The sequence below is a fragment of the Rattus norvegicus genome, chromosome 8 (assembly GCF_036323735.1).
Source record: "Rattus norvegicus strain BN/NHsdMcwi chromosome 8, GRCr8, whole genome shotgun sequence".
Taxonomy (NCBI): Eukaryota; Metazoa; Chordata; class Mammalia; order Rodentia; family Muridae; genus Rattus; species Rattus norvegicus.
In genome coordinates this window covers 29,813,544-29,839,055 of record NC_086026.1, presented here as the reverse complement: position 1 = coordinate 29,839,055, position 25,512 = coordinate 29,813,544, and the positions used below count along the sequence as shown (strand labels likewise).

Genomic DNA, 25,512 nt, shown 5'->3' with positions numbered 1-25,512 from the left:
GGGTTTTAAAAGATGAACAGAAACTCACTAGAAGGAAAGGCATTGGAGCCAAAGGATGCTAGCATGATACCAGAGGTCCGTGGGAAAAATTAAAGGATTTGAATATCTAGTCAAGATTGGATGAGAGGTAAAGGTAAGCCAAGGCTGCCATGTAGGGAGAGAGATGGTCTGGGCTTGGATCAGTAGGTTCTGGGGAGAATGAGAGATATCTGCAAGCCCTTGACTCAATATCGGACTTCACGAAAAGATAACTCTCAGGATGCCTCTTTGAACTGAAAGCCTCCTTTCTGTCTTGAGTTTTCTCAAATAGCGGACTCCACAAGAAACACAGACTATCCACTTCACTGGACACTGAGTCTCGCCCTTGGAGTGAGCGTTGGAGTCACGGATGAGACACAATATGAATAAATTGCGTGATCAGGAGACATTTAATCTGGGCCAAATCCATTTGGTCTTGAGGGTAATTTATCAGAGAGTAAACAGGCTGCCAAGTTATGGGAGGGGGCGGCTCCTGGAGTTGATTTACGTGCCCAGCAGAACGCTAACGTCACTGCAGATCTCCCTGGAGCCAACACAGCTCCCGGACAGCTCACCGCTTTCTCTGCACCCGACTAGACTCTTCGGTAAAGGAACCTCATCTTTCAGACCACCCTACCGCATGCGCAGCACCAACCAACCAGAAAGCGTTTGGGTCGGTGGAAGTTGTTGCAAGTTCCCCAAGCTGTACTGATGTGACTTAAATTCTGAACAGTGACCTCATCTAGAGGCCACCCGGGTGTTCTTGGAGACACTGGGCGCCACTGGGACTAAAGAAATTAATCACCTGCAGTTTCTAAGCCCAGGAAACTTCACGGCTCCCATGGTTCAAGGAACATCCTGCCTAAATATTATTCTGCACCAGGCGTTTACAGCTTTCTCTGTTGCCTCTGGGTTCTGGCTCCGGGCCCCCACCACACTCCGGGGGAGGAAACCCCAGAGTGTCCCCACCATCCCATCCGCTTCTCAGGTGACATCAGGCCCAGCCAAGGAACATCCCAATCTCCCTAGCTATGGAGCGCCTAGACGCCTGTGAGACACACTAGACCCTCAGGCCAGGACCTGACATTGTTTTGTAACATAAACGCTTTCTACCCAGGGTGAGTGAGTAAAGGGGGAGGGGGGGTTGTGGAGTCGGAATAGTTCCTATCGCTGTTATTGTAGCCTCCCGCTCTTCCTCCTGATTACTGAGCTCAACATAATCTATGGCGCTAGGTGATAAACCCGTAGCACTCAACTTATAAGCAAACAATTCCTGTCTCTTTTTTTAGGGACTTATCTCCTCCAGCAGTCAAAGGAAAACTGTATTTAGTGTCTCCCTGGCGTCTAATTCTTTTTTCCTCCTCCTCCTCCTTCTTGTCTTTTGACACGGAGACAGATTTTATGTTGGGTAAAAGAGCGGAGTTTAACTTTTCCCCCGGATCCTAACGAACAGCTTTATAGGGAGGGACAGGCTGAGCATCCAGGGCTGGTTGAAGAAAGAAAAGTGCTGTCAAGGTTAGCTGGAGGAAGGGTCTTCCTGTGGCCTGGTGATGTGTCTGGAAACCCAAGGCGGAAGTGAGAAAAGCGGAGATGGTGTTGGGAAATGGAATGGCGGAAGACCAATGGCAGGCCTGTATAAAACCCCTCAGCGCTTTTCCCAGGATCAGAACGGAGGCCATAGGGAAGCTCTGCAGTGCTGTATTTACACAGCATCTTCAAAACGTTTCACAACATCCCCTAATGATCCCCTGAGGCAGGCTGAGATAAGAACTGCTCTCCGTTTTCATGTGAGGAAATGTGAGTAAACACAGGGGCCAGAAAGCCAGTCTCCTTATGCTCTGACATTAGCATTTACTCATTTGGGGTAACCTCACTTGCACTTCACATAGTAAACCCACACAGCTTTCCCCAGCATGGTAAGTTCTCAAGAGGAAACACAAACAAGTGGCCCAGGCTTTCCTCTACAGTTATTTATTGCATTATTCCTGCATAGATGTGGCTAATTGCTACTAAGAAAACAATCTTAGCACTTTAGAAGGAAAACCAAAATTAATTAGGAGTTCAAAGGTGGAGCTTTTATTTAATCAACTGTTTTCTGTACTCCGCCTTTGGAGAGGGTAGGAGACTCCTAGCAGAATGGGCTCAGTTCCCTTCCCAAACCTCCTACCTCAACAGGGAGTTCACCCTGCATGGTAGCTGCTTTCTACCTACTGGTACAGGACAGAGAGGTGTTACTGACGAAAGTCTACACCAGGGGTTTACAAATGAGGGTTTTCTTTTTCGTTTTATTACATTTTATTTATATACTGGGGGGGTGGTGTGCATGTATGTATGTACATGCGTGTGTATGGGGTGTGTGTGTGTGTGTGTGTGTGTGTGTGTGTGTGTGTGTGTTTGTGTGTTTAGGTATGGTTGGGCCTAAGAGGACAACTTACAAGAGTCAGCTCTCTCCTTCCTCCATGTAGACCCCCAGGATTGCACTCAGATCACCAGGCTTCTCCGCTTGGTGCCTTTACAGGCTGAACAACCTCACTGGCCTCAAAAGAAATTTTAACGGCAATTTCAGAAGAGCAGTGCCTCCCATTTCACAGGCATTCTGGGTGACTGAAGGTTTCCTCTGCCTTGTCACACACTTCTCAGAACAAAGTGCACTGGCCATTCGGGATGAGATGGCTTGCCTGTCAGCCTGTAATGGATCTTTAAAGACAAGACCCATTCTTCATCCCAAATTTCAAATCAACTTGGCACAGCAGAAATGCTACAACACTGTGGCCCTCTCCACGGTTTAGCCCTCTCCACGGTTTAGCCCTCACCACGCTCACCTCTAAGGGAGAATCTTCTAGAAGGAAGGTTGTTCTGGAAAGCAGTGGATGGGGTAGACTCAGCAAGAATCAGGCAAAACAAAGAAGAACCATGTTGCAGATGTCACCGGTGCTCCATGTGTGTCAGACGGAGCGCAGAACCAAGCAAAGCTTTGGAACGTGGGGGCCATCTTACCCCAAACAGAAGAAGCCACTGGAGCTTAGACCTAAGCCTCAGTCCTCAAGAGTGACAGGAGCTGACAGTCATCCTAGGATCAGAGGACAAGGCCCTGCTCTGCCTCTGAGGAGCTTATCTATGGCCACGTGGGAACAGACAGAAGCAAAAGCCTACAGGGCCCAGAATTCACCGTGTGTGTGATGTTACAGTTTGTGAAAAGGTTCACAGAGAAGGCAACCCTTGGAGGAGAAATTTGAAGGATTCTTCTAGGTATAGAATTGCTAGAAATACTTTGAACGAAACTAAAGAGATGGTCGTGGGTACATCAGGGGTCACCCAAACAATATGTTACCCCCTACTCCTAGAACCTGTAAATGTAGCCTTATTATGGGAAAGGTGTCACTGGGTTAAATGCCTCAAGGTAAGATCATACTGGATAACCCAGGTGAGTACCAACTCCAAAGACCAACGTCACACAGAGAGCAGGAAAAGGCCGTGATACATTGGAGAAGCCAGCAGAGCCTAAAAGAGCTTTGAAAAGGGAGCGGCCCCATGGATTCCTTGATACTGTCATTGAGAACCGTGAGGAATGAATTTCTGTTGTTTCAGGACCTCAGACTTATAAGAACTAGTTGCTGTGGCCACAGCACCTGGCAGAGCTGTTGGCGTGCCATTCTCTACTAGGTCTGTTTGTCCGTAGGTCCACCCTTATACTATTCCCAAAACATCTGTCTGTACTTTCACGAGGTGTGGCCTCTGTGCACATCTATGACTAAATCTCTGTCCCTATGAGAATACTACCTAAGTTAGATTGGAACCCACATTAATGAAACCGTCTTGACTAATTACCAGCTTTAAGAACATGTGTCCAAATATTGTCACATTCTAAAACATAAGATTTAGGAATACACATAGGAATGCTGGGAGACAAAGTCCGGGTAATATCAGCACTTACATGGTATGGAAGACTGAGAGACCTTGAGTACCAAGACGTCCAGTGGGAATGAGAACAGCACCTCAGTTGGAAATGATAGCATCCAACGGATAGGTGCACAGGAGAGGCCCTGGGCTGAGGTAGCAAGGTGCAGGCTGGGAGCCGAAACCCATGACCAATGAAGATGCCAGAGAGACCATAAGGAAAGGGAAAGGTCTTATGGGAATTTAATGGAAGGAGAATTAGACTGGCTTCTGAGGGCATGTGAGAAGACTCAGAAGTATCCGGAAGGTTCAAGCAGAGGATCTGGTGACTGGGAAAGAAAATGTCAAAAGAAGAAAGGTTTTCGTGCAAGCTGTTAAGTCCCAGTTACTCAGAAGGCTGAAGTACGAGAATCGTAAGTGAAGAACTTCCTGGGCTATACAGCAATGCCCTGTCATGATGCATATGCTATCGGGGGTAGAAGACGTAGGTCAGTGGTAGAGTGATTGCCTGTTATGTTCAAGAGCCTTGGTTAAGTCCATGATGCAAGGAAGAAGACAGAAGAAAGGAAGGAAGGAAGGAAAGACAGAAGGAAAGAAAGAAAGAAAGAAAGAAAGAAAGAAAGAAAGAAAGAAAGAAAGAGGAGGGAAGGAATAAGAAAGAAGGGGTTTCATTATTAACACAACTCTTTAAGTGTCCACAGGCAGATGGAAACCCCTAAGTTGAAAGTCTGTACATTTTGAAAGGAATCAAGGAAGTTCTTCCCACAGTCTAACCCTCCACACCACAACGCAAACATACGGTATCTGGTCTCCTTTAGGCTGTGCCTCTGAGGAGGTAAAAACAACACTCAGGACATGCAGAAAGTCATTGCAAGGAAAGGGAAAAATCTAAAGGAAGCAAGAGAAGCTTCTCAGGAGGCTGTGTTCTATAAAGAACAGCCATTTCTGTGTGCTAGCCACACGCAGCCCACAGCCCCCCCCCCCAGTGCCATAGTCCTGGGGAGTCCTGTACACGTGCTTCTGCAGATGAGCCCCCATGTATTAATATGGGTCTCTGCAGGACGCGGCGCAGTAAATTGTAATTCGCGAAATTTATAAACTGGGATAGTACTTGCAAGAGGTCCTGTGAACTGTAATTCTCTGGGCCTGACAAATGAACTCCTTCGAGCAGCAGCGACGGCTTTAGCGGAGTGAGAAATAAATCAGCCGGCTGTGCTGTGGTAAGAAAGCAAGCAGTTTTATTGGTCTATGGTTCTGGAGAAAGGTTGATTAAGTCAGATTTGGAATCCCCCCACGGCTGTTTTACAAGCTGCTTTCTCCTGGAGACCCACAGCCCCGCCCCCCCTTACCATAATCTCCATGGAAAAATGAAGAGTGAGTGAGTTACACAGTGTTTAGGATAGGAAACAAAAATATATCTCTTTATGGTCCTGGACAAGCTGACTGTGACTCAAGGAGGCCCCTGTGTGCCAAAGCCCATCGAAGAAGTTCGCAGAAGGCGAACACAATAGCCGTAACTTCTTGACCACTTGGATGGGGGTGGGGGAAATACTTGAAGTCGCTGAACCCATTTTATGAGAATACATTTAGTATAAATGAGACTGGCCAGAAAGTCAGCTTGTGAACTCATTACGTCAGGGTTTGCTTGGCAAGCAAAAGGTTAATCCCGCAATGCAGTGGGCAGCAGTTAAACAGCAGACATTAGAACAAACTGCTTTTAATTATGTTTATGTCCTAAGAGGATCAATTGGCTATCAAGGAACTAATGTGCTAATTATAACTCTGGCCTGTTGGTTGAAGCAAGGCCCCCCAAAGACTTCAATCTAGGAACCAGTTTGGTTTCAGTAAGTCGTTAGAGTCATTTTAAAACAGACTTCAGACTTAAGATGCCAGATAGTCAAGGTTTGTCTTCCTTCCAATTACCAGGAAGGAACTATTAAATTCAGAAATGTATTTATAAAATCCCACACAGAAGGGCATGTAAGGAAACCCATGCTGGTGGGCATCTTTGTGCGGTGGGCTCAGGGTCTGTCTTCCAGAGGGTAGGATCATCCTGTTTCAGTGCCAAGAACACTGCTCAGGGCACACCCCCACCTTGCTATATAGTCACACAGCAGTGGTTAGAAAAGGCAGAAATTAAGTGACCTTTGGGTAGATAGAATCTTCCACATGAAGGTTCTCTCCATGACTCCAGCCTCTCTTTTTGCTTCAAGATACAGACTTCCTCCAGTCCCAAATTTGTCTACCTCCAGGAACTCCCTCCTCCTCTCAGGGCACCTGACACTGCTCCTGTGCTGACTACTAGTCAGGAGTGCCATGTCTCAACAGACAGGAACGCTTGCTTGGTCCTCCCCTTTGACTCCCATGAAGCAGAGCCTGCAGGGACATGGGACCTTTGCCAGTTTCAGAAGCTGGCTGAGCCAAGGTGGAGAAAGGCAGGTCACAGCCTTGCTGTGGTGCAGACCTGAGCAATTTGTTGCAGCCACGGGAAACTTCCGAAATGTCTTTCCCAGAAGCTGTGGCTCCAGGAGGAGCCTCGGGGTGTTTGTGTGGCTGCAGGGCACCGGCATCAGAGCCCAGGACTATCCAGGTTCCCTGCAGCAACTGGAGCAAAAACTTCAGGGGGCCAGGCACGTAAACCACCGCAGTAAAATCTGACTTCAAAACACAAATCCTGGGGATGTCCACTTCCACTTCCGGAACCCTCGGTCTGGGTCAATCACCAAGATTCCTGAGGTGGAGGCAGGCAGGAGCTGAATTTCTCTCCTGTGGAGATGGAGATGGCTCACCCTCCCCCACTTCATTCTGCCTGCTCAGTCTGAGACTCCTGTGGTCTTCCACACAGGAGCAGGTTTCAAAGGCTTCTTCATGTGCTCCAGATTCAAAATCGTTCTCTCTTCCTTTCAGTTTAGACCAATGCTTGAATAAGAATCATTTCCCAAATGGGGCTGTTAATGTGCAGATTGTAAATCGATGGGCGTGAGGACAGGCTTTCTGCTTTTCTAACAGGTTCTGAGGAACGAAGACTCTGTTGGTTTGGGGATCAGTCATGAATGACAAAGCCCAATAGCTGTACCTCCTATGCCGATGTTGAAAACCCATGGCTGCTTCCCCAGAAAACCTTTCCAGCCCACCAGTGTGGGCTTTAGGCTGACGTACACCATTAGCCAGCTGATAAGGATGTGTTAGCTCAAGCTCAACCCCGGAACTTCCACACTTACCACGCCCACTGTCTTACCACGCCCATTGTCTTGCCACGCCCACTGTCGACAAGGCCCGTGTCTTCTTTGCCCCTGGGATTCTAACCCCTGATAAGCCCAAGCTTTCCGGTAAAACCCAGTTTTCCTGACAGGAAAAGCTGAGTTTCAGAGTATAGCACACTAAGCAAACTGCTGTCTCAGGAAATGTCAACCCTGAGGGCAAATGTCTGAGGGACAGAAACAGATATAGGTCACCATTTCCCTGCAAAGCAGTGAGCCCCTTCGGGCTGACTGGGCTGGGACCCCACTGCTCTCTGGAAGCCCCTTGCTCCAAGACAGAACCTCCACTGGATGTTAGGATGTAGGACTATTTGGGAACCTGAATACCTGTGTGAGAGGATCTGGCTGGTACAGGTAGTTTGGTTTTTCCTGCCGTTGCCGCACCTTGATGATGCTAACCGCTAGCTAACGAAAGGAGACTTTGAACTTGATGCTTTTCTATTGGTGGATGCTCACGTGGGAAATGGCTGCATGACCCTTAGCCATTCTTGGTTAAGGATGAAATAAATCTCTTCACAACCTCCTCCTTTTTTTTTCAGCCCTCCCCAATCTCCTGTTTTACCACAGATGTTGAAACTCTACCAGGGTTTTCTGGTTATAGAACGTCTGCAGGTCCTGGCATCTCACAGGGAATGCCAATCTTTGGGGATAGAATTGAAATGTCCATCTTATCTATCCTGTTTGCAAAGGAGGGTGTGGCATGGGTCAGTATGCACTGGGATGTTGCGGCGGGGCGGGGCCGGGGGCAGCTTTGCAAAGTATAGTGGGTTTGCTCTTCCCCAACTTTGCTGTCTGATAAGATTGACTATAGGCCATTGTACTTTCTGATGGTGATGATGATGATGACCATGATGATACATCGTTTCAAATAGTCTCATAGTGAGTCAGCCTGAGGAGTCGGAAATACAGTTCCTGCTATTATTCTTTGGGACTTGAACTAATAACGGGATAAAACAGCTGCTTCAAGAAGCTCTTCACAGAGTCAGCAACAGGTCCGAAACTCACTCAAGCCCAGTCTGTAGAGATGCACTGGATGTGAATCCAAGTCTCTCCAAAGGAGCAGGTGTTAAATTCAGCTCCACCTCCCAGAAGCAGCGAAGTGCATGACTGGAGCGCAAGTCAGATACAAGTCTGTCTCAGAGTCTCCAGGATGCACAGCAGGGTGAAATCTAGCCTCTGCTTTGGGAAGAAGCAGACATCACAGGTCACTGATGCACATCACAAAGGTCTAATCTAAATATCCAGTGAGGCTTCGAGTTCCTAAAAAAAAAAAATCAAGTTATCTTGATGATGTGTCATGATGTCACTGGACAGCCTTGTAATGCTAGGCTTAGCTTGTAAAAGAGATCTGGAAAAATGGGTGTGTGGACTGTTCCACCAACCTTGCCGGGGCAGTGAGACCGTCAAATCGGTCTGTCCCTCAGCAAGCAACCGCCATGGCAGCTCACAAAGAGATGAGCACCGTGCAGGCAACAGCTTCTGCAGCTTTGCAGTTCCGCTAAGTTAAAAGAACAGGAGGAAGGACAGACGTGGAGATTTGAACGGGATCAAAATCACCTCCAGTTTCACACGTAGCTCTCTAAATCTCTCCATACAGCTTCATAGTCCTCAAACAAGTCCTGCCATTACACCTCATCAACCCCATCAGACACTGGCTGACTAAGCCTGTTTTTTTTTTTTCTGCATCCCCACTCTCCCACCTCACCCCTAAGGAAGGAGCCACCATTTTGTCTCAAGGAGAGATGACCTGTTGTCTTCTCTGAATGATTGAGAGAGGTCAGGGGAGGAGAAGAGAGCCTGTCAGCAAGTCTATGGCTTCCTGTAGGACTGGAAGGGGTGGAGACATGTGACCCCCAAATGCAGAAGTTCTATCTCCCTGACAGACAAGGGGTAACCCTTTGCCAAGAATTGGAAGAGCGCCTCAGTGTTTTCCCGCGTGACCCAATGACCAGAGGATCCTCTAGGAGCACCTTTTGAATGAATGTCCAAGAATCTGGAAGGCAGCATTCCAGGGAGGTGTGAGGCTGAGTTTCAGTCCAGAAGATCTGCTCTAACAACAAACTGAAATTGAAGTATCAAAAGGAACATGTGTTCCTTATGCCCTATATGTTTCTATGTGGTATAATGCTTGACTGCATGTTCTCTTTCCAGAACCCTCTTTAAGATAGCTCCGTTTTCCTTGGAGAGTCCAGATTTTCAAAGGGATGGGTCTAAGGATCAACATAAGCTTTCTGAAATTACTCCCTATCCCCCAGTAAGAGGGAAATACCAACCCAGCAAATATTTCCTCTATAATCTGAAACTCAAGCCCTGAAACCCCCCCCACTCCTCCCTCAACACATTCCAACAAACCATGGGCATAAACACTTTTATCTTTGTGCTGCCCACAAAGGAATATCGTAAACACACCAGGAGACAGATACCAAACTCTACAACTAGCAAACGTGGCAGGCAAGAAGCAATACTGAGCCATCCTAACCAACCAAAGGATCGTGGAGGCATTGTCCTTAGTTTACACTAAAAGACATTGACAGCCAGATGCTGTTAACCAACTTGCTAAACAACTGATCACAACTGACCAGCAGAGCTGGGATTAGAATCCAGCTCTAGGGCTGAGATTGGTGGTCAGCAAGTACGAGGACCCAGGTTCAGTTCCACTAGGATACAGATTCTCAGTTATCTGGTGTCATTCAGCAATGTGCCCTTATTCCTCCTCGAGAACATGGGTGAAGACTTCAAAGCACGATCATTGTCGTATTTGTTTCACTCCGGGAGAAGCTGTGAGTTCTGCTACAGTCCGCTAAGCTGTGGCTGAACTGTGCCAGTTGACTCAGGTAATATGATGATTGGGGTGGGGCCCTGGCGACAGGCTATATGATGTCACAGATGCTGTGCTATACTTTGATGTTGGTTGAAATTTGCTAGAGATTCACCTCAGCAAAGAGCCCATGGATTTGTCCTATGCTCCCTCTGCAGAAGCAAATACCAGGGGAGTGGCTGTCACTAGTCTGAAGGTCACCCACAGGCTTGGAGGCCAGGGACAGGTACCGGGCAAGCTTACCACCTCACACCCAGACAGGGTACTGTCTGTCACTGGGTAAAGAGGACCTGAGGTCAGTCACAGGTTTCTGGAAAAGGGGACCCTCTCTTATACCTTTGGGCTTTAGCTGAGCTTCAATTCAAGTTGGTGGTCAGAGACCTCACGAAAGGATTAATGATCAAGCCACACTCATCTTTGTGGCCATGACCCTTCTCCCAGTTGGTCCTCAACAGTCACCAGCTTAGGAACCAGCTTCAACCATCGGCTTGGCAGTCAGGGTCACACAGGAGAGCCAGGGAAGGAGAGTGTGGGGATGCTTAGGATGTCCAGGGCCAGATGAGTCATCTGGGGACTGGTCAGCTGGACCACAATTCTCTTTCTCCAGTCTGTTCTAAGCAGTGTAAAGATTTGAGACCGATACTGGCACCCAACTGAGGAAATCATAGGGGCTTTTCCGAGGGCTAGGACTTCTGCCCTGTAGAGGAAAAGGTTGCCAAAAACCTTCAATATGCTAGAACGCTATTGAGTTGTCTTGGATTGACTTCTGGGTAAGTGGATCTCAATCCATGAAAGAATGGATCCTTGTTAGTGTGACATTAAAGCTATTGTTCAGATCTTTCCTACATAACACCTCTTCTAGAGATGGCAGACTCTAATAGAATCCAGACAAACATGTATGTATTAGCTTAGCCCAGTTGCTGCAACAAAATACCATAGGCTACATAGTTTATGACCAACAGAGGCCCAGTCCCCGTGATTCTTCAAGCTAGGATATCCAAGGTTAATGCACCAGCAGATTCTGTGCCTGGAAGGAGCCTTTGTGATGTATCCTCACTTGTTGGGAGGAGTGGGCTAGCTCCTGGGGCCTCTTTTACAGGGACACTACTCCCCTCCCTCAGGATCTTGACCTCATGACCTAAACACTGCCCCAAACCTCACCCGTCACTTTGGGTGTCGGGATTCTGAGAGGATTTTTGAGAGCCACAACCATTCAGTGGATCGAATTGCAGACCTCTATGCCTTGTCTTTATCCCTTCACACCCTAGTTCCCTGATTAATGAGATGTGCAGGGTCCTAACAGAGACAGCTGTTTTGAAAACAGTTGAAATATTATACCTCAGCACAGGGCTCAGCATATCATGAGATCACAGCAGATGCAGGCCGCTTTCCTGGATCCACTGCCATGGCTTCCAAATGCTCACAGAGAGGAGAAAGAGGATGCTACTCTTCATCGGCCACAGCAAAAAACGAACTAGACTCCGCCGTAGAGATATCAGGTTGCTTCTGAACCTGTGCTGAGGAGGGAACGTTCCAGTCCTCAAGTGGTAATGAAAGACCGTGCACTGACCTATGAGGTGGCAGTCATTGCAGACTGCAGAGGCAAAGCTTCACGCTGCAAGGCTTGGACTCTCCAAACAGCCGTCTGCAGAGGAGACTGGGGCTGAGAAAAGCCATCAATTTCCCTTCCATTTCAATCTGAAGAGGAAGCTTCCTTGGCCGAGAAAGGGTCGCTCCTTGTTGTAATAATATCTGACAGGAAAGTGACTTGAAGGTTCACTTGGGCTTAACTACTGGGAAATAATACCAGAAAAGGGCCAGAGACATGGAGACAGTTTGGCTCCCCGTGCTGAGAGGGTGACGTCAGCCGTGCAGATAAATTCCAAAGGATCCATTGCCCCTCAAACAATGTTTTACTAGCTTGTAAAATGTTCCAAAGCTCTGTCCATCCTGACAACTCCTGGGGGCTATCCAGGACATTCTGGAAAGTTACAGTAAGAAAGTGTCTGTCCAGTTCTCCTTCACCCAGAGCCTAATTTCTTTTTAGACTTAGCCTAATTTCTCTCTGCTGCGTGAGTCACTGTTAAACGGGAACACTTGTTTCAGCCTTAATACTGAATGTCAGGCAAGAGAGCATGGAAAAATGAGCAGAGCGTAGATTGCAATCGGAAAGCATGCCGGAGCTCGATGACGGCCACAGCATTCAAGTGGCTCCCTCCGACTTCCTGTGCCTTCGCTGGGTCACCGGGCAAGCCCTGCCGATGGGCGTTCTTGCTTTCAACCTCCACATTAGCAAAGCAACATAAATAAAACCAGGAGATAAGTTGCTCAAGAATAGTTAGCGGAAGAGCTGTTACTAATCATTCTCGATGTCATTTGTGAAAAGAGAAAGGGGAATTCGAGACAATAAAAGCAGAGAGGGAAGGGTCCAAGGACCATCAGGAAGAGCTCCTCGAGTTCTATGAAGACCTAATGTTATTTAGTGGGTCCTGGTCCCAAGAGACAGAGACACAGTCCATCCAACCCAGTCATGATTCCTTTATAGAGGCTGCAAGCTAGGTTTATAAAGAGCTCTTGAAGATATATAATGTCTGACTTGTTGCTGACAGAGCCGAGTTCTGTCTCATTATTGCTGTTTTCCAGGCGAGGAACCAGACACTTGGAGAAGGTACCTTGCCCAATGTCATCCAGCTAATAAGTAGTAAAAACAGACCACCCAGCAACCTAGCTCATCTGAGTCCAAGTGAATGCTCTTTGCCCTACATTTCCGAACTTCATAAATAGATGAGTTAACCAGAGCTTGTGTCATTGGACATCAAAGGAGACATTTGTCAAAAGAGACCAAGTGTGCACTCGGGCAACTGAGTTTAGAGGAGGGTTCACTAAAATCTCCCCCACCTACTCACACAAAATGTGAATGACAGATCACGCTAGAGGAGATGCCTCGAAGAAACCTGGCCATGGGGGTTGAGGGTAGCACTACAAGCCAGGAAATCCCCTTGAAACTGATGACTGTCCAAATAGTTCACTGGGATCTCAGATCCCAGAATCTCAGGGAAGCCCTGGTCTTCTCCGGCTTCTGGATGTTAAAACCCGGTCCTAAGGATACAAACTTGGACTCTGTTCCCAGGGTACCATTCACACAAACTCAAGAGTTTCTCTTTCTGCTACACTCAACCTTCCCAGAACTGTCTCAAGAGGTGAAGAGGGGACAAAATAATGCCCCCAGGTGTGGACTCTAGGGTAGGTATGACCTCCTCAGGAGCCCAGGCCAAGGCAAAGTGGCTCATTTTGGCCAATACAGTCAGCAAGCCCAGATGGTAGGGGAAAAAGGCGGAAAACCAGTAGGCAAGGAAAATGCACTGTCATCCAAGAACAATAAAGTTTATGTATTCCCAGACGTGGGTCCTCCCACCTAATCAAAGCCAAGGCCTACACCAGTGAAAAGAACTTTTCTCCAGCAAAATGGGGAAGCAGCTTGTTTGGGTGCTAAATTTAGATTTTACCCACAGGGGATGTGCTCTGGTTCTCTGGGGTTGCTTACAGAACAGGCACAAGGTCAGTGTCCCTGCTGGCTCCGCTTCAACGGTCTCACATACCCTGCGCCATCTTGTCCGTGGGCTTGGGCTCTGCCCCAGGCTTGCTCACAACTTGACCATGTTTGCTTTTGCTCACTGTGTGTCGGCTCTGTCTTGACATCACCAGGGAGCAGCTGCTCAATACCCATTGCTCCAAAGACCAGGGTTCGAAGAAGTCAGAGAGTGACCAAAGGCTAAGCCTCTTCCCTACCCAGGTAAACTAAGGGGATCTTGGGAAGACTCTATTGAAGGAGCAACATTTAGCAAAGAAACCAAATGACTGGAATGCAGGGAATTAAATGGTTGCACAGAAAGAGCAATGGCTTACCACAGTTACACGGGCAGCAGTGAGAGCACTGAACGGGGTACACCCCTGCAGTGGAGAAACGCCCTCCTCCACGTACAGCCCACCTACCAGCAGTGGCCTCTCTCCTTCACCAATGCTTTTAGGAATGCTTTTCTCAAGCATGGCAGACTTTCAGGGAAGTTGAGGGGGAAGTGAGTGTGGTTCCCACCAAAGCAAGTCAGACATTTTGTTTCTTGATCTTCCTTCTCAACTACGCTGAAAGATGAGGATGGGGGTGGGGATGCTCTCACCCTCCGGATTTCTCCTCTCACTTTTTTTTTCTTTTAAAGATTTATTTATCATACTCACTGTAGCTGTCTTCAGACACACCAGAAGAGGGCATCAGATCTCATTACAGAGGGTTGTGAGCCACCATGTGGTTGCTGGGAATTGAACTCAGGACCTCTGGAAGAGCAGTCAGTGCTCTGAACCTCTGAGCCATCTCTCCAGCCCTCTCCTGTCACCTTAACCTGCCACCTCCTACTACATCCCGCTCTGTCCCCATCAGAACTGATAAATTCAGGAAGGGCTTGCAAGGCTTGGGCTGGTGATAGTCTTGTTGATGCTTCCTTAATCCCTGGCTGCTTTCACTAACAGACATAATCAGTGACCCCACCCCTAACCCCCCTACACACTCTTTATTTTCAGAGGAAGCAGGGCTGCCTCCATCCAGAACAGGACTCCTGGCTGGCTGGTTGAGATATGTCCCTCAACTGTCCTAGACTGGCTCAGCAGGTCAGCACTTTCGAGAACTGTCCTTAGCCAGTTCACCATGAGCGCGCAATGTCCACCAAGTAGACCATGTGGATGTTGCCTCGGAAGCAAGTCATCGGTCTTGAGCTCTGAGGCTTGCTGGGCCAAGCAGGAAAATTAAGACCACAAATCCTGCTAAACAAAGTAGATATGCTTTTCATTAGCTAGACACTTCCTGAAGGGGCTTGCATTACAACAGCACAACGTACTAAACAAGAGGGCTGGGAGCCTACTGGGTGACTGCAGTGGACATGTGTGCTCCCTTCAAAACCAAGCACACACAAATAACTAAGTTACCATGCGAAGACACTGGAACCAGCAGGCAGGAGCTGTCGCCCTCTACTGGATGGAATGTCACAAGAATGCCAGGCTTTCATACTTGGCAACTGCCTGGATGGTTTGTTACCTCTCAAGGATGGAGGTGCTTTCCTTGGTGGTCTTGGTGAGCTTCCCACGGAGGAGGGAGAGCAGAAAGAGGAGAGGAGGGCTGGAGAGATGGCTCAGCGGTTAAGTGTGCTGACTGCTCTTCCAGAGGTCCTGAGTTCAATTCCCAGCAACTACTTGGTGGCTCACAACCATCTGGGATCCGATGTTCTCCTGGTACATCTGACAGCTACAGTGTACTCCTAAAAATAAATAAATAAATATTTTTAAAAAAGGAGAAAATGAGACAGTGACAAGACATCATGGTACTGCCTTGCAAAGTGCCTTCATGCAGACCATCACCTGAACCTCTAATGTCCCTGACAGATGTGTTATTGCCAATAGACACTTTAACAGAGTATAAACCAGAGCCAGAAAGGGGTAAGGACATGATTTGACTCTGGCTTTCTAATCCAACCTAGAATAGCTTCCTTCTACTCCCTTCTTGTCTGCTAGATTGTATTTACTAAACATTTACTTGCAAGGAACCTGGCTCTCTAAAGGTAGGGACTAGCAGAGGGCAGGGCAAAGCAAAATCTCTTACGGGGCTCTCCTGGGGCTGTAGAAAAAGAGTAAACGAATAATATTGTGATGTCAAAAAGGAATAATACTGAGGGATTTTTTTTTTAAGTAATGGGGCAGATTGGCACAGCAATGTGGGAGTGGCCCCTGGAGTCCGTAGCAGACTGCCTCTGGTCACTGACATAGCAGAGGTTCCACCACGGGAAAGAGAGCTCCACTCTACAGCATCTGTACGACCTGATTCCTTGACACTCACCAGACCACTTACACAGGTTGAGCTGCTTTGCTATGTGAAAACCTGGAAACCGCTCAGGAGAATGATAGATGCTGTGCTCCACCTGCACGACTGAGTGCTACTTAGCTGCCCAAAGGAAGAAATTATTGATTTGTAAAACAACATTGGGTGTTTATAGGAGGGGCATTACGCTGAATAAAAGAAGCCAATCTCAGAAGAGCGTGCACTAGGTCAGAGGTTCCCATCTTCCTGACGCTGCAACCGTTTGTCGCTACTTTATAACTGTTAATTTTGCTACCGTTATGAGTTGTAATGTAAATATCTGAATTTGTCAGTGGTCTTAGGATCGCCCTGTGGAAGCTTTGGGTGGAGAACCACTGTGGTAGATGAAGGGAACACTGTAGAGATGGAGGCCAGGTAGCTTGGAGGGCTGCTGGAAGGTGGGTCTGTTGTGAGTGCCCTCCGTGCTGCTGGAGCAGCTTCGGGACCAGATACTGTGGTTATGTGAATCTACACCACAGAAAACACAGAACAAACAAAAGAGTGTGCCCGAAGGCTAAAGACTAGGAACGGCATCTACAAGGTGCCTATTCGAGCCAATCAAAGTTCTCATTTCATCAAAGTCAATGATCACTGCCCCGGGAAGCTGGGTGCTAGGTTCCCGGGCTTTCTCTGCACTACTGTTACAGTCTACTGTGATCTATAACTGTTTCAAAGTAAAGAGAAGGCAAAGAGGATAGAGAAGGCGCCCTTAGAGCTACCGAGCTGTCCCTCCAGTTCACAGATTTTGCTGTTAACTCCTGTTTTTATTCAGGGTTTTGTTTGTTTGTATTACAAATTAGACTGGAACTCATTCTGTTAAGTTCAGCTAGCCTCAAACACCCAGTGATCCTCCTGCCTCAGTCCCCTTCTTGCCACAAGGTGAACGGCCATGCCTGACTCCCTGCTCTCACTCTTAGCGAGAGTACCCTGTGGTCCTGGGTTTTGGACGCTTGTATGGTAAGAAACAATCAGACACTGATAAGAAGCCATACATGTAAGAAGCTCTTGTTCAAGGACTGTATGAGATAAAGAAAGGACAAACTAGAATCCCAACATTCAGATCACAGGGAAAGCTCCACATAGAAACCTTTTAAGACCCAGAGCCCCAATCGGGGAGCAAGAGTTTGAGTCAAGGAGCACACCAGATGGATCCCTTACCCTTCACTGCCTTTGTACCCCAGGGCCCCATTCACAACAGTGGGGCTCTGGTGTTGGCATTAGTGGCTTCAATGGAACTGTGGTAGGCTGAGTGACAACTGCTCTGTGTTGAGGATACGGCATAAGAACCTGGGGTGAACACAGCCTGAGGTACCCTGTGTCACCTTGGAGAGCCTTTGGTGGGGCTAACAGTCAGCTGTCATGTGGATAGGAGCTCAGTCAGTGTTAAAAGTCAGACTGTTTATTCCATGTGCACAAATCAGATGAGATGGGTCTCTAGGCTGTTCCAGCCCTGATGTCCTGCACTGCCATGAGTCATCTGGCTGATCTAGTCACGGATTCGGCAGAGGCAGTGCTCTCTGTTCTCTGTTTCCGGGCAGCCAACATGAAATCACCTCGTTTTGTGCCAAGTATTTGACACTCATCGTGGACGGCTTATATTATTGACTATAGTTTTATCTATCTTGCCCGAAAACTAAATTTCAAGTTTCCCCTGAGCCATAGTTGTCTGTTACTTTTAACCCTTAATGCTCTTTCACACAGCAAATGCAACAGCATATTTTAATTGAACAGAATTCTACAACAAAAAGTAACAATTTTAGTTTAAATTTTTGATAGATTTAACCATTTGAATGTATAAGACATTAAAAATTCCACAAAGTAAAAACCTACCACCAGAATTAATATAACAGCAGCAGATTGGGCAACATAGTTGCAAAGTATATGAAAGATAACAATGCACGCAGAGATAAATAAGGAGAAAAGCCAAACCGATAACTGACAAACTTAAGGTAATACAGACGCCAGTCCTCAACTCGCCAGACACATGACCAAGATCAGCAAACACCAGCAGGAATCAGATTATTCACTGCTGGTGATGATGTGAAAGAAAAAGGGTCATTCATATCCTCTGGTCATTCCCAGAAATGATGACGGTGAAGATGTAGTAAAATTTTATCATAAACTGATACTATAGCTCAGCTTTTGGGGATAGCATGAATAGTGCCTCAGTTAATGTGGTGCCAAGCATCTCTGTTGAGAAGTTAGATTCTGTCCAGTGGACAGCCCGTGGTGCGGCTGGATCACGTGGTGTGGCTGGATCACGTGGTGTGACTGGATCATGTGGTGTGGCTGGATCACGTGGTAGTTCTGCGCTTAGTTTTTTGAGGGAGCCTCTGTACCAATTTCCGCTGCAGCCGCACTAGTTCACACGCCCACCAGCTATGTTCAAGGGCTCCTCCCCAACCCAGCATCTTTGCCAGCATGTGCTGCTTTTTTACCCCGTGGCCTTTACCTTGGACTAAGGTGAGATGGAGTCTCAGTGGAGCATTTCCCAGGTAGCTAAGGATGTTGAACAGTTCATGTATTTATCGGCTATTTGTATTTCTTCATGTGAAAAGTCTGTTGTGTCCACCGCCCATTTGTTGGGTTAGTCACATTTATACGATTCCATTTTTTGTTTGTTTCTCGGTGTTTATTTGTTTGCTTTAGTTCTTCAGATATAGTCTAGAAAAATCTCCTGTTGGGAGAATATTTAGAAAACTATGTGTAGCATGTAGTTTTTCTACACTGCTTTGAGTTCTTGGCTAGTCCCCCCCCCCCCCCCCACACACACACACATTTAGCTCAGCGGCTGGACTTTTCTAAGCCTCTCGCAGCTAGGTGAACGTGTCTTTTCCTTTACTCCTTCCTCAGCACCTTACATCTGCCCCCAGCTTAGTTGCGTTTCTAGTCTTCTGCCTGGGGAAGTGGCCAATCACTCCACCCTGATCTCACATAGCTCGTGATTCTTCCTCCGAAGCATGGTGAATTCCCTTTTTCCTCCTGTGTCTCCTAACCGGCCTTTAGGAACCTGGAAGTCCCGCCTCTTCTTCCCAGCCATTGGCTGCTGGCATCTTTAGTCATTGATCAAGAACCAATTGGAGAACAGAACCTTCAGCGTTTACAGGAAGGTTCCAGATCAAAGCATCAGAACCACCTCCTACAACTATGGCTTTTTAGGCTTTCAACTGCTTCTTAAGCTAAGCCGGAGCCCTACATAAATACTGTTGTTGGTATTCTGTCTAAGCTCCACCCCCACAGCTACCTGCCCGGTATGCTCCGCCCCACAGTTGCCTAACAACAGCCAGCTGTGCCTGACTATAAAGAGGGCTGCTTGCCCCCTCCTCTTTCTCTTGCTCTCTCTTGCTCTTTGTTCTCTTCTCTTCCCTGCTCTTCCCCTTGTCCCTTCTCTCTCCATCCCCCACTTCCCTCCAGGTGCCCGTGGCCCAGTCTCCTTTACTTCTCCCCCCTTCTACTCTTCTTTTCTCATTAAATCTCTCCACGTGGAACCATATTGGTTTGGTGTGTTCTGTCTGGACATGAGCCGAGATTTCTACCTCAACAGCTGTAGCATTCCCTGTTGCTATGATGAATCATCATGACCAAAAGCAGCGTACAGAAGAAAGAGCTTGTTTTAGCTTACGGTTCCAAAGAGAGAAAGAGTTTCTGGTGGGGGAGTCATGGCAAAGAAATTGAGAGATCGCAGCTCCACTCATAGGAAGGAAACAGAGAGCATGAAATAGAAGTGGGGTGAGGTTATAAACGCCCCAAGCCCATTGCCAGTGAGGTATTTCTTCCAATAAGACTCCATCTCCTAAAGGTAACATTTCCTCCCAACACTGCTCTACCAACTGGGGACTGAGTGTTCAAATGCGCGAGTGTGTGAAGACACTTCCCATTCAAACCATCACAGACGCCCACTGACAGACCCCCAGGGAAGGAAAGAGAACAGCTACATTGTAGATCATGATGGAGTTTTACCCAGCCACAAAGAAGACTTAAATCATGACATCTAAAGGAAAATGGATACAGAGATGATCGTGTTGAATGAAATGAATCGGCTTAGAAAGATTAATATTGCATTTTTCCAGTAGTGAATGGAAATTCGGACAAAAAGGAAAGGAAGGCAAAAAATAAAGGGAGAAACACTGGGATGTGGAAAGAGGTTAAGAAAAGCAGACGGGACAGTATAGCATAAAGAGAATACCATCAGTGTGGGTTACATGCACACGACGAAACGTTCTGCTGAAACCCTACACTCTGTATGGTTAACACATACTGATAAAAATACACATAGGAAAATTGATAGTAGGTAATAAAACTCATACGTGCCCAAATAGTTCATTTGCGAGGTACTTCTTACTTTTCTACAGTTATGCATTTGTTGGAGCAGGTAGCCTGCGTGTGCCTTGGCACCTGAGTGCAGGCCAGAGGACAGTCTGCAGGAGTGGATTCTCTCCTCCCCCACGTGGGTGGAGAGCTCTAACTTAGGCCATAGGCTTGGTGCCAAGCCTATTTCCCTGCTGAGCCATCTCAGCAGCCACTTGAGGTATTTGTTTAAAATGATAACAACAATAAGGAAACCAAAGCAAGAATACTCCGTTTAGAGCCTGGAGAGATGGCTCAGTCCTTAGGAGCATTTGTGGCTCTTGCAGAGGTCCCAAGTTTGGTTCCTAGCACCCACATGACAGCTAACAACTGTCTATAACTTCATCTCCAGGGGACCCCTCTTCTGGCCTCCATGGGCACTGTACACATGTATTAACAGACAAACATTCAGTCAAAGCATCCATACATGTAAAATAAATTAACTTAAAAGTAACCTTCATAGAGTTATTGTAAGGCTGTAAATTTAGTTGTTTACTCATAGAAAAATTATCACAAGTATCAGTTTTTATCAATTAATATACTACATATAAAATAAGTATAAATCTCTAGGATAAATTATTGATTCATTCCAAATATCAGGACAGAAAAAGACATGTCCAGCAGCTACTATAGATTTTTAAAACAAAAAAAGTATTAACTTGGTTTACAGATGTATAGCAAGCTACTTAAAAGGGTTCCAACGTTTTCGAAATTGTGTTTGAGGGACGGGGACAAGATCGAACGAAAATGCAAGTGGAACAGTGTCTACATTTTGTCTTTAAAAAGGATGGATAAATGGAGCTGAAGAGCTGGCTCAGGGGCTAATAATTCTGCTGCTCTAACAAAGGACCTGGTGTCTGGGCCCAGCACCCACATGGCGCCTCACAACAAGCTCCTGCTTCAGGAGACCCAACACTCCCTTTTCTGCCTTCAAGGGCAATGCAAACTTGTGCGGCACAGACATCATGCATAGAAGACATATAAAATAAAATCAATAATTTACAAAGGCATTTAAGGGACTGGGGAGGTGGGACTAGTAGATAATGCATTTGTTACTCTTCCAGAGGACAGGGGTTTGATTCCCAGCACCTACGTGGCTGCCCTCTTCTGACCTCTGCAGGTACTAGCCATACACATGGTATACATAAATACTTGCAGGCAAAACACTCCCGCTGTGAAATAAATCTAAAACAGGAAACTCGAACGGAGCAAGAGACATTGAAGCATCTTTGGAGGAGATCTTGAAGGATTTAGATGAGGGGGAACCATAATCAGGATAGATGGTATGAAAAAAAATCTATTTTCAATTTTAAAAAGTTGTGAAAAGTTTTGCGAGGGGGAAAACTTTTTAAGTGTAAATTTTAAAGGTGTAAATGTGAATGCCAATGTAAATGTAAATGTGAGGTTTAATATGCAGAGGTGTGGATCACATGCGTGATATGGCATGTGGCCTCTGGGCTTGAGAAAACCCAGAGTAAAACGTCAAAGTGAGCTGTGCCCACGTGCCAGCCGTGCACCTCCACAACAGCAACCATCTCCCAGAGTCTTCAGTGCAACACCAGCCATGATTTATTCTGCCCGTTTCCCTAGTTTATCAGATTCTCTTATTTGGCCAAAGTCTCGGTTGGTGGGAGATCCAGGAGGTGAGTCTTTGTTGGTTCAATGTCTAGTCACGTGATCTTTACCTTGTGCCTCGCCGAATTGCAAAATGAGGAAACACAAGAAGTTGCTACAGAGATGGCATCAGGTCTTTGGAGAAAGCCTGGGCCTGCCCTGAAGCTGCACCTTCAGTCCCTCAGTGCGTTTGCCGTTGAGATTTCCTGCTAACAATCCTGCAGGATGTAAGTGAGCGGAAGCTGACGGCTTCTAACACGTAATTAGCGTGGGTGACTCCTCGTTCTGCTTGGGCCAGCACAGCACACATGATAAGCAGGTAAGAACGATTTATCGTACAAAATAAACCTTCGGACTTGGGGTTTTTGTGGGAAACGTGATTTGTAGAGATGGTATTTTTCCATTCTGTTAAAATTGCCAGGACTTGATGTATGAGTGTCAGGGAAGGCACTACTGTTCATGCAGATAACACGAGAGAATTCTCGTGTTTGACGAGAGAAGCAGGTGAAGAACAGCAGTCTGGAGACGCCCATAGGCAGTGATCACCAGCCAGGCTGATGGTGATGACCAACCATCCTGAGGGGCAGCTGTGCCCTCCTAGGGAAGAGGTAAACACAGGGTAAACAGCCGGAGGTCACATGCATGTGACTTAAAGTGACACCCAGGGCAAAGGTTGAAAGAACAAGCCAGAGCGGTCAACCTTCCTCATATTGTGGTGAGCCCCAGCCATAGCATTATTTTCGCTGCTACTTCGTGACTGTAATTTTGGCACCGGTGTGAATCGTAATGTAAATGTCTGATATACAGGCTGTCTGATATGCAACCCCTGTAGTGTCCTACTGGTTGAGACCCATTGAACTACAATCTCCAGAAGGAAGGTGGCCCTGCTGCTGCCTTGAACTCTCAGTGAGACTAATTTGAATTTCTGGCTCCGTTATCTTGAGGGAATAAACCTTTGTTATTTTAAGCTACCAAATTTGGGGTAATTTGTTACGGCAGCTGTAGAAAACTAGTGTGGTAACATTCATTCTTAGTAAACAATCACCAGAAAGCCTTGTCTATAAGAGCTGGAGTTTGTTAACCGCCTACGTGTCAATCAACAGCAGTTTCAACAGTTATGGTAATAATTTTGCAAGTGTTATAAATGAAATGGGTCTGAGGAGACAGCCCAGTGGTCAGTGCTTGACAGGCTACCCAGAGACCAGACACAGCATGGGAAGGAGTTCTGAGAGAAGGGGTAACTGGGAGCAGCAAAAAGAACGACTCAAAGTCAAGTCATGGGCGAGCCGGCGGCCTGGGTTCTGCTGAGATGGCCTTACAGACTGCTCTCTCTACAGGTAAAAATTCTAAATATTATCTGGATAGCTCGTGGGTTTTCTGACTAAGTCGGGAAAGTTGCTATAAAAACTTACTATGTCTTCTGACCAAGTCAGAAATCCTGTTAAGAGAAAATTCTTGAAGAGCTATTTTGTTCTCTAGAGATTTCAAGACAGCTCAGCTTTTTTTTTTTTTTTTAATTAACTTATGTATACGAGTACACTATTGCTGTCTTCAGAACCAGAAGAGGGCATCGGATCCCATTACAGATGGTTGTGAGCTCTCATGTGGTTGCTGGGATTTGAACTCAGGACCTCTGGAAGAGCAGTCAGTGCTCTTAACCACTGAGCCATCCCTCCAGCCCAGTTCAGCTCTTTCTAGAGAAAAACCTAAGAAGGAATTGCTTTGCGCTTCTGCTAGCTCATCTCTTGCAGACCAAAAGTCCAGTTTCTTATTTGCATATTTATTCAGTAATTAATTCCAGGTTCCCTTTTGATTATCTTATGAATCAACATCTCCTGACCCCAGCACTTTGATTCTTAAGAGATAGCATGAATACATTTTTTTTTCTTAACATTGCAGAACGCACGTTGGGCCTTTGTTAAGCACAAAAGATAAACTAGTTGGGTGTGACCCCCTGAAATTACCATTTCTATCACTCGTGGGCCTAACCTTGCTGTGTCCCAGGCTGACCTTGAACTCCGGAATCTGCCTGCTTTTGTGTCTTTCTGACAAGCTGGCTCATAGTGTAGCTAGCTGCCTTTGTTCCTTTATATTCATAAAGCCCCTCAAAATTTATATTGCATTCTTATATTTTACATAGTTGAGAATTTACATATATCGAACTCATGTATCTAGAGCTCTTTCCTTAAGGGCTGCCCTGAAGGTCCCAGCATTTACCTCTTTTCTGAGACATTAGCCGCACCACCTCATGCTGTTTCAAACTGTCTTGGAGTCATTAAAGTTAACCCGGAGGACATTCCTCGGAGGAATGTGAAAATCTGTACATAATTATACAAACAAGCCTACGCCCACAGAAGCCATCACTCTAGGAGGCTCACACCAAGCCTGTCACAAGGGCAGGAACCGTGTCACATTGTCTCCACCAGGGCCATGCTGGACTTAGCAACATGCAAGCCTGAAAACCTGAGTTCAAATCCCCAGACCCCATAAGAGCTGGGCATGATAGCACACAACTATACTCTCAGTCCTCCCACAGGGAGCTGGGAGCAGAGACAAGATCCCGGGAGCTCATAGGCCAGGTAGCCACACACAAAAGAGATGAAGGCCAAATACTTAGGCACAAAGTTGACCTCTGACCTCCATGTGCTCAAGGTGCTTGCACTCATACACATAAACATGCATTCAAACACATATAACGATTATTTTTAAAGAAGGAAGATTATCGACATATCCTATGTTTGTAATCTGCTTGCAATTTAGTAACAAGCCCAAGTCATGGTATTTTCATATTGAATTTTTCACTAGTTATTTTTATTGTAGTCTTGTGTGTTAAGTGCGCAAGGCACATGCAGTTCCTGCTAAGTCCAGAAGAGGGCATCAGATCCCGTGTAACTGGAGTAACAGGTGTTTCTGAGCCACCTATGTGGATGCTGGGAACTGAACCCAGGTCCACAGCAAGACCAGCCAGTGCTCTTAGCATCTCTCCATCCCACAGATTGAGTTGTTTTTTTTGAGAGGTTCTTGTACAGCTCAGGCTGAAGTTAAACTTGCAAAACTGAAGACGACCTTGACCTTTGGACCCTGACTGAAGGAATTACAACTAGGCCACGCTCTAGTTTACTGATTTGAACTCATTCCCCTTGCAGTCTGTACTGATAAGTGGCATGAAGTAATTTGGATTCCCCCATTTCCTCCAGGAGTGTCAGGTACCTGATTCGTAGACATTTTGAGGAGCAGGATACACCCTGGTCTTCTTTCCACTATTCCTCAGTTCTCGGGGTTATTTTTGAACTTTTCATCCTGTCCTCTGGACTGTTTGTGTATACAGTGGTACCACACTATTGCGTGACTAAACATTCATGATGGAATATCTCTTTATCTGGAATGTTTCTGCTCCTGCTTCACGATTCACTTGGCTACTTTGTTACCATTTGTATGACATTTATGAAGCCTCACTCACACCTTCCTAAATAAGAGAGGGTGCCATCCCCCTGTTCTAGTGTGCTGTGAAAGGGGTCACATGCTCCTAGAGAAGGGATCTTAAAGTCTTCTTCCCATATTTTGGATACACGCTGTGGTTTAGACGAATGCCAACCCCTACATCCTACATGTTGGACTCTTGGTCCCCATTCTGTGGTGCTGCAGAGAGGAGGACAAGC

General features: G+C 46.6%; 2 long non-coding RNA genes across 4 annotated transcripts; one reads left to right on the top strand and one right to left on the bottom strand.

The window, feature by feature from the left end:
• Positions 1-5,131: 5,131 nt before the first annotated feature.
• LOC103693030 (uncharacterized) lies at positions 5,132-10,079 on the bottom strand. 2 transcript variants are annotated; one of them, XR_005488006.2, is made up of 3 exons: positions 9,755-10,079; positions 9,146-9,225; positions 5,132-8,435 (listed from the first exon to the last, which is right to left on the bottom strand). It is a non-coding gene; the product is annotated as an uncharacterized LOC103693030 (long non-coding RNA). The 2 variants fall into 2 exon arrangements; XR_001839274.3 differs by having other exon boundaries at positions 9,146-9,220; positions 9,755-10,072.
• Position 10,080: 1 nt separating this feature from the next.
• On the top strand, positions 10,081-16,059 carry LOC134480001 (uncharacterized). Of its 2 annotated transcripts, none has more exons than XR_010054091.1 (2): positions 10,081-10,763; positions 11,337-16,059. It is a non-coding gene; the product is annotated as an uncharacterized LOC134480001 (long non-coding RNA). The 2 variants fall into 2 exon arrangements; XR_010054090.1 differs by having other exon boundaries at positions 10,114-10,288.
• The last annotated feature ends 9,453 nt before the right edge of the window (positions 16,060-25,512 follow it).